This window comes from Xenopus laevis, chromosome 9_10S (genome assembly GCF_017654675.1).
Source record: "Xenopus laevis strain J_2021 chromosome 9_10S, Xenopus_laevis_v10.1, whole genome shotgun sequence".
NCBI classification, from domain to species: domain Eukaryota; kingdom Metazoa; phylum Chordata; class Amphibia; order Anura; family Pipidae; genus Xenopus; species Xenopus laevis.
In genome coordinates, this window is record NC_054388.1 from 109,701,142 (window position 1) to 109,714,631 (window position 13,490).

General features: G+C 37.9%; 1 pseudogene; it reads right to left on the reverse strand.

The window, feature by feature from the left end:
• Window positions 1–4,541: 4,541 nt before the first annotated feature.
• On the reverse strand, window positions 4,542–5,445 carry LOC108702343 (annotated as a pseudogene).
• Between the last annotated feature and the right edge of the window lie 8,045 nt (window positions 5,446–13,490).

The following is a 13,490-nucleotide window of genomic DNA, read 5'->3' on the forward strand; positions in this document are numbered from 1 at the left end:
TATGTTAGAAAATGTAGGGGGGAAAAAAGGAAAAGACGCTAGCGTTTTTTGGGACTTAGAAAAATGTTCAACTATTTTTTAGGAACTACTCTATTGCAATTCGCCTGATCTGAGGTGGTGAAGGCAAGTCTGGCGCAAGACAAATCCGCATCTTTGTGAATTTGCATTGTTACGTCCATTTGCCAGAGTGCAAATTTGCCTGGCTTTAGGGAGAGAAGTACTGCTAGAGTTTATCTCCTTTGCTAGCGATGTTGCACCGGCGATCATTAGTAAATCGGCAAAGTTCCGAAATGACGTCACGCTGGAGAATTTTCGCCAGCGTTAGTCACTTCGCCCTTTAGTAAATTTGCCCCTAGGTTTAGATTGCATATGTTTTTGTGTTTTGAATACTCTTGGGTTAAGTATGTGTTGCCTCTTCTAATATTATTACTATGAGTGACTGAATCCTATCAGGTGTTGTCTTAGACCAGTGATCCCCAACCAGTAGCTCGTGAGTAACATGTTGCTCACCAACCCCTTGGATGTTGCTCCCAGTGGCCTCAAAGCAGGTGCTTATTTTTGAATTCCAGGCTTGGAGGCAAGTTTTGGTTGTATAAAAACCAAGTGCACTGCCAAACAGAGCCTCAATGTATGTTGACAATCCACATAGGGGCTACCAAATGGCCAATCACAGCAATTATTTGGCACCCCAAGAACATTTTTCATGCTAGTATTGCTCCCGACTCTTTTAACTTCTCAAAGCTGCTCACAGGTTCAAAAGGTTGGGGATCCATGTCTTAGACTCTTCCTCTTATCCTCACTGTAAATCTCAAATAAACAGGGTCCAAGTTCTTTAAGTAAGGAAGTTAAGCTTTATGCTGGATGCCAGTGGCAGACAAAATATATTTTGTGTTATAGCCCCAAGGGTTTAGAATGTTGGAAAATATCCTTGCACTTAGATGAGATGAAGAAGCCGCTAGAATGAGTAAAATATTTTCAAGATTACTTAACAAACCCAATTGCTTTAGATTCATCGTTACTAGATTCTGGGGTGGGATTTCACTGGAAAAACCCCAAAAACCTCTGATGTTTTTGCAATCGGTCTGACTAGTGCATCTAAACTTCACAGCCCCCAGTATATACATGGGAATAAATTTGGGTGAATAGGCTGTACCCAAGAATTCAAATCGAATTCGATTCAAGGTTTTAAAAAAGATAACTTTGATCTTTCAAAGTTCACCAAATAACTCCAATTTCTTTCTAGGTGGTCCCCATAGGCTAAAACAGCAATTAGTTAGGTTTTAGATGGCAAATAGTCAAATTCAAATTTTTAAAGAGACAGTACAGTGTCTCACCTTTTTCATCTTTGGACATTTATCATTAATAGTTTTCCACCACTGATTTTTAGGAGTGTTGGCAGATTATGCATATATTTGGATTAATTCATACAAAAGTTTAGGATAAAATTTACATAAAATATATAGATTGTAAATTCCTTCCGTTTCTTTTAGTGCATTCCATCAATACAGAAGAACTTAATCTTTGGGAAATCTTAGCCTGTTTTGGTCATTTCTTTTCAGGAAGTTTTTCATTCTTACTGCTTTTTTCATTAACTTTCTCACTGTCCTCTTGTGTTTTGTAATTCCTGATTTCTCTCATTATGTACTGTTTCCTCACTTTTCTCACTATCGTTTATTTTATCTTCATTGTCACTTTTCTCAAAGCACTTTTAGAGTTCTTCATACTTTGCATTCCCACTGCTTTCTGAGTTGACTTCATCCTCAGTTTTCTCACCTCTTTCCGTGTTTTCCTCATCATTGCTCTCATTTTCAATTTGGCAGATTTTCTGCTTCATCCCTATTGGCATGATGATGTCATAACAGATTCTCTGCAAATCTCACCTGTTTACTTTTCTCTTCAATTTCTTTCACAGTCTCTTCAGTGTTTTCTCAAATCTTTCTGTATTTCCCACTTTCCTACTTTTCTCAGTAGTTTGTGGGGGTTTTCCTACACTTTTCTTTGTACTCAGCATTCTCACTGCTTCTCTCACTTTTCCGGCTGCAGATTTTCCTGATGAATCTCATCATTCAACGGATACTCCTCTTCAATGGCAAGGTGATCCTAGGGCAGATATTCCTTATGATTCTTCTCATTTTTTTTTATCTTCCTCCATTTCCTCATGTGCATCTCATAAAAAGTGTTCAGATTATCTGTAAAACTCACCTGTTTTATTTTATTTTTAGTGTGTTATTCCTAATCCCGAGTTTTCTCACTGTAATTTATTTTGTCTTTCTCTTTTAATTGAAAATCCTAACAATGTTGAATGTTCTTCTGCAAGGCTTCTGCTTTTGCAACTGTGACTTTCCACAGCCTCTACACATATTCTCAGCAGTTCCTATACTGCTGTCTGTGTTTTTGATTTTTCCACACTCTTCTGTGTGTTCTACTGTACTTTCCTTCTGACATTTACTTTTCTGCATCCTGAGTTTTCTCTTTTTTTTCTTATTTGTTTTGTCTTTCTCTTTTTGTTGAATATACTTACTAAGATGCATGTTCTTCTTCTAAGTGTCTTCTAATTTATAACCTCCCTGGTCCCTTTATACCAGCTCTATAGTGAAGAAAGCACAGCAGCATCTCTACTTTCTGCGAAAGTTGAAAAAAGCCCACCTTCCACCACTAATACATTCTCACTATCTTCTACAGAGGGTCTATTTGAAAGCATTTTATGCCGCTGCATCACTACCTGGTATGGAAACTGCTCTGTATCAGATCGCAAGATCCTGCAGCGGGTGGTGAGGACAGCGGAAAAGATCATGAGGGTCTCACTTCCTGCCATTATGGATATTTACCACACCCGCTGTCTCCAGAAGGCTACCAGCATTGTCAGGGATATCACCCACCCTGCACATGATCTCTTTACCCTCTTGCCATCCTGTAAAAGATACCGCAGTATTCCAGCGCTGACTTCCAGTCTATTCCCACAAGCCATCAGGTATCTCAACTCCCAAGGACTGAACTGAATATATTCATAAGGAACTGAAATGTCCACTTTGCATGACCGTGTACTAGAGTTGTTGTATAGCACCGGGGGGTTCTGGAGGAATGCCATTTCATTTCTACTATGTACTGTATTTACTGTATATGGCTGAAATGACAATAAAATCCACTTGACTTGACTTGACTTTTCCAACTGTGGCTTTCTCCACTCTTCACTCTTTTGTATGTTCTGCTTGAGTTTCCTTCTGACATCGCTTTGACTTTTCCTGGAGATTGTTGATGTTGTTCCTGATGTCAGCTGATTTGTTCTATGAAAGAAGACAATAATGAGTGTTAACTACAGAATTATAGTTATAAGTTATAGAAATAACTAACAGTGCAAATACCAGAGATCAATAGTCTGTGTAAGAAGTCCCATCCTACTATTTCTGAAAACTGACATTGTCAGTCGTGTACCTAACATATAATAAAAGTGCCAATATTTGCTCTATAACCAGCTTCTTGAAATGGCTTTTTCTGATGGTTCCCATCCTAGAATTGCAGCGAGGACCACCTACTGTTTTTTCATTGGTGGATGGTTGGGTTAGACAGATGAGACGGCCGATGGATGTGAGGTTTTCTTTACAAGTGAACTGAGCTGATTCTGGGGGAATACACCGAGAGGCAAGGTAACGGCTATTATAGAATCAAAACCACACAAAAAAAAATAATGCATTGCAAATGCAAATAGCCTTATCATCATTCCCCAAGATTATAGATTTGACCATAGATCCCTTTTAAAATGTTCAAGGAATTGCTGCCAAATTCTTTTACTTCACAAATTATTCTTATATGCCAATTTGGATTAGTGATACCTGCTAATAATGCTATTAACCTTCTACTAAAACTTTACCATGTAGCAAAAGTGACCTGTCCAATGAGTGACTGAAGTTGCTTTAATTTGATCTTTTTCTCTGTGAGAGCTGAATTCATTAAATTGTTTAATTTAACTAATTTGCTGTCAGGTAGCCTCAATTCCATAGAAATGGTATACATTATATTTCAATACCTAAGAATTGAATTTCCACCTTTATTTCATCTGTTCAGAAACTTATCTTACCTGATATTTTGCACATATATTTGTTTTCCAGCCTCTGAGCACAGATTGGTGTGTGCTATTATTGGGACCCCAAAATAAAAAGAGGATATGAATATTCTTGGCTGGTGATGGAAAGGAAAACGGGGAGATCAAAATAAAGATCAAAATAAAGATCAAAAATGCAGTAATGTTTTTAGGAACAGGATTTGTAACATGTAAATGCTACTGAACAAATTCAAAGAAAAACTTTAGATAAAGTTCCTAAAGAGAATCACACAGAGATATTGTACACAGAAAAAAGTAGTAGTGGAATTACTGATTAATAACAAACTTCCAACCAAAAAGGATAAGGTACTAGCCAAAACGCCAGTCTCCTTCTATTATATTTTACAGCTGTCATTAGACCTGCGAGTGCGGCTCTTCCTCCACATATATACATATAACTTTTTGATTTTTTTTGATCACCAATTGCAGTAGACCATTTAGTTTAAATGCACAAAGTATTTTCATGATATTCTTCACTGAACGTTTTCCTACAGCTATATAGTACTTTCATACAGGTATTATTCAGTCTGGTGTTCCCCATAATTAGAATGATGGACTGAATGGGGGAGAAAGCACAACCCACCATGTAGTTATCCCAGTTCAACATCTTCTTTTTAAGAAGTAAACTAACCCCAAGTACTACAACATAAAACAGAAGACAAAGAATAAGAAGGGATGCCATTTTAAGGGCTGCTCTTTGATGAATTTTCAGGCTGGGACCACCAAACTCTCCCATATTTTGCTGCATATGACGAGTGTGCTTGTAGAGTGAGGCAATGATAAGGCTGGTGGTGACTACTATAATCAGGAAAGGAATATTACAATTGATCAACAAGAAAAATACATTGTAAAAATCATCTATTCCATAATCTGCAATATTTAGGGGCAGATTTATCAAGGATCAAATTTCGAAGTAATTTCAATGTTTGCCTTAGAAAATCCTAACATATACAAAGTGAGTTCAGGATGGAGAACACTTGAGCTCCCAGTATTAGCCTTGGCATGAGAGTGTGGATCTTTGATTTGAGCCAAGCCAGGTCACCAGGCTTAAAGTTACTGACTTTCACAAAGTAGAAGAAACACAGGCAGCCGCTGAGCCATGAATTGCTGAAGAGCACATACATCCTGATGGAATATTGCACGTAGAATTGATAAGCCCCAAAGTTACTGATTTGGATAACAACGATGCATATAGTATAGGCTCCATCTGTGACAGAAAAGACCATGTTGGAGAAAGCCAGGGTAACAATAAAGAGGTCACTTGGGTTCAAGCTTTGCCCTTTTATCCAGGAATGGAAATTAACAGACATGATAAACATGTTAGTGATGAAGTTCCACAGGTTTATAAATTAAGCAGTTGCTCCAGTCACAAGCCATTAGATCCATAGTAGCATGTACTACAGCTGTAAAGAGCTTTGGGATGTAAAGATCTTTGTACCAGCCTGTTCAGATTTCTCCCTTCTTGCAGCGGATAAATTCTGGAATGATCATTATGGCTTATGTAAAGATCATTGGATTGTTGCCCAATGTACAATTGTGATGTAAGGGGCAGGGCACCTGTGTATTTTATCAGGGATGCAAATCATAATATATTCCTTATATATTCCTTACTCCCCATGGCATCTTCTCTGACCGGGGGTTTCTTTCCTAATACTTTATACACATCTATTTTCATTCTCAGTCTGTCATATTACCAGTGAGACATGTATTGGCCTGTATTAGCACTATGTTTTACTTCAAACAGAGGTTCAGATACACTGTAGATTAGTTCTAAGTATCCACTTCATTGGTACTGATTACTGAACAAGTGCAATTTAGCACTTACAATGTTTGTAAATTAGTCCCTATAGCAAGATACTTACAATAACTATAGCAGTGTCTTCCTCTCTCTAGGCATTCACTGTATGATTCAGGAATGATCGTAATTAAGGCTTGGGCGAATTTGACCGGTTTAGCTTTGGCAAAAATTCTCCACCAGCGAAATGTCGCCGACACCCATTAAAGTTTATGGGTGTCGAAATTTTTTTGACGTGCGTTGTTTTTTTTTTTGACGCATTTTTTCTGACGTCATTTTCGCGGCGAAACAAGGTGAAAAAATTTGCCCATCCCTAATTGTAATACTTCTCTAATGAAAAACAGGATTTACATCAGAGCCAGTTATTTTGAAAGATTGAGGTCTAAAGCATCTTTCTTGGCAAATGGAGCAACCCCCCTCAAAGGCTGTATTAAGGTGGCCATACACGGGCCAATAAAAGCTGCCGACAGACCGTCTCGGCAGCTTATTGGCCCGTGTATGGGGCCCCCCGTCGGGCTTCACCGATCGAGATCTGGCCAAAAGTCGGCCAGATCTCTATCGGATGGGACGAAAAATCCCGTCGGATCGCGGCCGCATCTGTTCGTTGATGCGGTCCCGCGATCTGACCCCTGTTTCCCATGCGTTAGGATCCGATCGTTGGGCCCTAGGGCCCACGATCAGATCAGCCCGATATTGCCCACCTCAAGGTGGGCATATCGGGGAGAGATCCGCTCGTTTGGCGACATCGCAAAACGAGCGGATCTCTCAGTATATGGCCACCTTTAGACTTAACTGTTAATCAAAGATGACTCTGCCTACCTCATTAACAGAGAACAAAGAGAGACAGGTTGCTGAGATGGGGGAGGGAAGAGCAACTTGGTAATTTCATTAACGGTACAGAATGATTAATTGATTATATTTAGAAAGTGTCTCATTTCGGTCAGATGCAGTTTATATTAAATTGTCATTTTTGCAATAGGTCCCTTTTAAGTGCTTCAAAGAGAAACTATAATCACACACATACTGCTATAAAGAAAGGAGTGCAAAGTTCACTGCTACATGTTAGGTTGCCATAGTAAATGTTTTTACAAAAATCGACCTACTGTATATTGAGCAAAACTATAATGCAGTGCACCTTATCTGATTTTACGAACTGTGCACATTGAAAGGTGAGTGGGAGTCAACAGACCTGTTGCATATGGTACTGCTCTGGTTTGCAGCCATCTGTATTCCTATAGGCACAGGATACTTAGAAAAGGGATGAAGGGGAAGTTAATCTCTAAATCACTGGCCTTTTTTTATATTGGGTTTTGAGTTATTTAACATTTTTCTTATCAAGTTGCTTCCTCCATTGTAAAATAACAGGTCATTCTTACTTTATGGAAAGAATTGCTCTCAGGATTAGATCAGGATTAGTTTCTACAAGACTATTCTTTAGCTATAAGTTTGTTAAGGAGTGTATAACTACACTGCTGCTTGAGCAACACTGCTTTAGGACAACAGCCCGAAAAATAAACCAAAAGTTTTGAAATCAACCATTCAGTGTTAATCACCACTAAGCCCTTGTTGAATCATAGAAAGAGCAATATGGTGGGGGTGGGCATTTCAAGTGTTTTGGACTCGTCTGGAAAAGCAAAGAGCTCAAATTGCTCAGGGATAAAGAGAGTAAAGAGAAGGATTTTATTTTTGGTCTAAATTCATATATGACACCAGTAACCATGTATTGACTTTTATTGGGCATCACACAGAATAGAAACGATCTAGAAAAGGAATAACATGTTTTATTTAATAAAATTAAAACATATGAAAGTATCCTTTATTTTAGAAACAAATGTTTATGCAAAGTCTGTTCTGCGGCACTAACAATATTGTTTATCCAATACCAAATATTTGCTTTTGACATCAAGTTGTACTGCAGGTCTGTCATCCAAGAGGATAAGAGGTTGGAGTAAGGAACACTCAATAATCTGACACTTGTTATGGAAATCATCTGTAATGAAAGTAAACAGTATGTTGTGTTGTATGTCAACTACCGCTTTACAGGAACATCAGTATCCAAAATCCAGTCAAGCATGAAACATATTATGGTTAATATAGTGATGGGCAAATCTGACCTGTTTCGCTTCACCAAAAATTTGCCAAATTGCTTTGAAGTCACAAATTTGAGTTGGGAATAATCCAAACTGGAATTAAAATTCAAATGTAATCATACCTTGAGTTTGGGAACAAGTCGAATTCGACTATTCGCCACCTACAACCTGCAGAGTTCATGTAGAAGTCAATGGCAGAGGTCCGTTGAGCCATTTGGAGATGTTAATAGACTTCCTGACTTTCACAGTTTTTTTTTCCAGAGAAAAAACAATTCGAGTTTAGTTGAATTCGATTTACGTTTTTGGGCAGTAATATTCTATAAAGTTTTAGACGTTTGAGGTTTTTCTTAAATAAGATACTATTCGAGATTCAAGGTAAAAACTCTATAACTTGACCTTTGATAAATATGCCCCTTATTGTGCAAACTATTCTAAAAAGTGATGGGCGAATTTGGGCTGTTTCGATTCACCAAAAAATTTGCAAATTTCCTGCGAAATGGCAAAAATTTGTGAAACATTCGCCACACATTCGCCAGGGGTTTCGCGAATTTATTTGCCTTCGGCAGATCGTGTGAATTCACCACAAATTCGCGCCTGCAGAATAAATTCACCCATCACTAATTCTAACCACTTGGGACATAATTACTATGTAGAATTTAATCGTAAAGATCTTACATGGCTGCATTATTAAGCGGTGAACATTTTTTTTCTTGTTTCATTGATTGTGTTATAGATACAGCCTTATTTATAAAATGTATAAATCCAGATAATGACACTAGACACCATAGTGCGGTAAAAAAGGTAAATTAAAAAACTTTTTTATTTCAGTTTCTCTGTCTTTCTCCTTTGGCCTTTCTTGTGTTCTGCTGTGATCAGTAGCTCCACACTGAACAGATAGATATACAGTCAGTAGACTCAGGTTGGGATTTGTGGTCAGATCTGGAAGTACTGGGGTTAAATGAGCAGTGGCTGGAAAAGAATGGCATAAAGTAGTGACCATTAGCTATTTGTTTATTATTTATTGCTTCCAGTTAGTCCCAGTAAAGGCACAAAACGGTTTAAATAGTTTCACATTCAGTATATAATAATGTAAACAGCTACAAAACACTTTGTAATGCGTAAACGTTTTTAAAAGCAGTTTTCCAAGAGACCAGAAACAAATGGTATAAATTCTAGGAAGATGTAAAATGATGGAAATGTATTAAGCATAATATATAGGTGGGAGCGCCATTATTATGATGCATTCTGCACAGCCAGGTAAAGCAGGTATACTCTTGTACTTATAGGTATGGGACTTGTTACTAGAATGCTCAGATCCTGGAGGTTCCAGACGGATCTTTCCACATTTTGGATCTTCATACCTTCAGTCTACTAGAAAATCATGTAAACACTAAATAAACCCAATAGGCTGGTTTTGCTTCCAATAAGGATTAATTATATCTTAGTTGGGATCAAGTACAAGCTACTGTTTTATTATTACACAGAAAAAGGAAATCTTTTTTTACACATTTGGATAAAATGGAGTCAATGGGAGACTGCTCTTCCATAACTTGGAGCTTTATAGAAAATGAGGTTTCCAGATCATGGATCCCATACCTGTACAAAACTTCACTGCCAGAATGGCGCCCCCTATGGTTAAAGGATTCAAAAACAGCCACACATAATCCCATACCAAGGATACTTCTGAAATCCATCCTTCAGAGCATAAAACAGGCCCACAAATCCTTGCTAGTGATGGGCGAATTTGCACCGTTTCCCGGAAAATTCTCAGAACGGCGCCGGCGTCTCGTATTTGATGCCGGCGCCCGTTTTTGACGCCGGCGGCCGTTTTTTCGGACACTGGCGAAATTTTTTTTTGACGCTGGTAAATTTTTTACGGTTAATTTTCGCGGGCGTTTTGCGAATTTATTCAAAGTAGCAAAGGGATATTACTCATTTTGTGAAGCTGTAATTTGCTCCTCCTGCAGTCTAATCTTAGCGCAACCTGCCACTTTGTACAACCACAATCTTATGTATTACATTATATGTCCAGTGTAGCGAGGAGTGCACAGATCTATACATTGGGGAGACAAAACAACTGCTCTCCAAGCGAATGGCTCAGCACAGGAGGGAGAACTCTACAGGGCAAGACTCAGCTGTCTTTCTACACCTAAAAGACAAGGGACACTCCTTTGAAGATAGCAAGGTCCAAATCTTGGATAAAGAAGATCGCTGGTTTGAACGAGACGTGAAAGAGACGATTCATGTCAAGGTGGAGAAACCATCCCTGAACAGAGGCGGGGGCCTTCGACACCACCTGTCTGCTACATTCAATGCTGTTCTAACATCTGTACCCCGGCAGTTTCAGAACACTTCACACGTCCATTCATGCAACTCTCAAAAGTAACACCTGTATCTAGGAGTTGCATGCCACATTGGATAATCCTATCACAGTAACTACACAGAATCTACACCTATCTGAATTTCTTCAGATGTCACCTCTTTGAAGAGTTACAATGTGCCATTGTGATTGGATTAGTGGAAGTGTTTATATGATGAAAATTTCCCATACCAATCAGTTGTACTGAAGAAGCTGCTCGGATGAGTAGTGAAATGTCTTCAATATACAATATACAGCCAGATATTGATTGGTGAAACCTTTCAGAGCTCCTCATACACTGGCCAATAAACTCCCGACTTGGTCTGTGTATGACTATCTTAACTTGCAAAGGACTTTTATTATGCAGATTCTGTGCAGTGTTGTACAAAATGTGGTTTATACAGATCCTGGTTAATGATCCACTTGTAAAAATGATTCAGTATCATAATAATAGCACATACAATATGGTGTAAGCACAATATGTAATATTTTGTAAGACAACTGAATGTTTGAAGGGGCAAGCAGACTGAGGTTTCTAGTGTAGTATTCTTTGTGCTTTATTATGAGTCAACTTACTAATGCGTTCTGATGCCAGAAGTAATATTGCAATATCAGTAGTTAGTAAGCACTGAAGAGTCACTGAGCACGTGCAAAGTCACTGACTACAGCAAAAGGCCTTAACCGGGAAACAAATAGGGAAAACTTCATAGGTAGCATGTATTGTCTATGTATTGCTTGGTTGCTGCAATAAGCACCGTGTGCCAAATATATAAATTTTACATCTCCACATGACCAACCCTATTTCTCGAGAAGCTCTTTACACCACCACAGCTTTATTTTACATCTGTCAAAAAAAATATTACCCATGGAAGACACCACTTTACAGCCTGTATCTTCATTGTATCTGGGCTTCTCCAGCAACAGTGGTACACAGTATGGTAACAGAAAGAATCATCTGTAAGGACAGACAGAACAATACAATGAATAAACAAATGAATAGAAGAAAAATTATGGATTTTCAGATGTAACAGTAACGCGTGGGTTAACATTTCATGGCTAGAATTTTAAATGTATGTATGTATAACTTTATTTGTAAAGGCTGTTAAGGAGCCGCAGTGCATAAAAAGTACAATATATATATATATAAAAATATGCACGGGGAAGACAAAGCACACAATAAATATATACAGAATTCATATCAGGACAAAGTTCTAAGTGCTTTGTGGTAAGAGACAGTGGGAAGGAGGTCCCTGCCCCGTAGATCTTACAGTCTAAGGGGTTTATATATCAAAATCCAAAAAGATCTCATTATTTTCTGAAATAAACTCCGACCACATCTGCATGGGTTATTTCCCCTTTATTTATCAATACATGTTCCTGAAAATTTCCTGTGCTTGGAAAAAATAAAAAAAATAAACAATTGAAAATTCGAATCACATGAATTTCTTGGATTTTCCACCCGAAAACAATTTTTTTTTTTGTTTGGATTTTTGCCCGAAACCACAAAATCTTCGGATTATTTCACAAAACCCATGTTATATTAGGATATCTTCGGGACTTCTCCCATTGGCTTATATAAAACCTCGGCAGGTCTGAGATGCTGGGTTTTTGAATTCTGACTTTTTCCATCCTCGGTGTATAATAAATCCCGAAAAATTCAAGTTTTTTTCCACTAAAAATTTGGATTTTATAGTCTAAAAAACTAGACTGTTCCGCGTTTTTAGCATTCAGGCGTTAATAAATAACCCCTAAGTGTATATAAATGTGCAGTATAGCTCCAATGTCCCACAATGCCCCAGTAACCACATTGCAATGAATAAGGCTTGTACTAAACATAGTTTTTGCCTATTGTTGATTACAAAAAATGGTTGTCTTTTATAAGCCACTCCATGTTTTATTCTTGCCCGTTTATAGATAATTAGATTTCCACTCACAGAATAAGCCCCTGCATAATGGACCCCTGCTGATCTGTAAGGCAAGGGTGATGGAGGATGGAGTTGATGGAGGGTAATGTTGTTTATCCAGGCTTATTATATGTATTTATACTAATTCTAAGAAAATAATACTCCAATACTACTTTATAAATGCAACAAATCATAAAATATGCATTATTTAATTAAAATAATTGGCAGAATTTAGTTTCAGTATGAGTTCAGTACAGTACAGTAGAACCCTAATTTTACGTACTTAAATTTTATGTTTTGCCAGAATTGAAGCCGTTTTTTTCATGGTCAAGGCAAGTGGCACCCTTTTTTCCCTTGGATTTTACATTTTCCTGGAGAGCAGCTTAGAGAGCAACTGTACAACCTCACCTGTGCGCCTGCGGCCTCAAAGATCCAAAAGAAATGTTCAGAATATTTGGAAAAAAATAAAAAAATGTATCCTGTGCCCTTAACCTGTCAATAATGATTCAAGGAAAAAACATTCCAGAACAGCAGGGCAACATAAAACGTCTTTTATGGAATACTTACTGCGTCTATATGTGTCATATAGAAAGTGAAAGCAAAAAGTCAATGACAAACAGTTGAACAGTCAGTATGTGCAAAGGTCATGTGTTAAAGGTAAACTATTCCTAGAATATGATTAATTTTCTAAAGCCTTAGCCATGACCAATGTACTGATTTCTATGGTATCACTTAAGCTAGAGGGAGGTAGTCTTCAAGGTGACGGTAAACTATGAATTGCCTGTTGTAAGTCAGTAACATTTTCAAAGAATTAAAAATATATATTGAGCTAAAGACGTTCTACTAGTGCAGGTGACCCCCACTTGATATAAATAAGGAAGGGGAATGAACACCAGCCTTTCTTGCAACCCCCTCAGTGAAGGAAAGAAGATAAAGATCAGCACAAGGGGTGGAAGATCCCAATGAAGAGACAGTTCCAAGGGGGAGACCCTAAAAAAGTCATGACTAGAGGTCTCAGATCAAGGAATAGCTAGTCATAGAATTTGGGATGTTTAGGTATTCTAGGCAAATGAGATATTCAGTGAGCAGCCTCCAACTACATAGCAGAGTTTGAGTGGGTTAGTATCCTTGGTGAGTAAGCCAGCAGTTAAAGGAAAACTATACCCCCAAAATGAATACTTAAGTAACAGATAGTTTATATCAAATTGAATGACATATTAAAGAATCTTACCAAACTGGAATA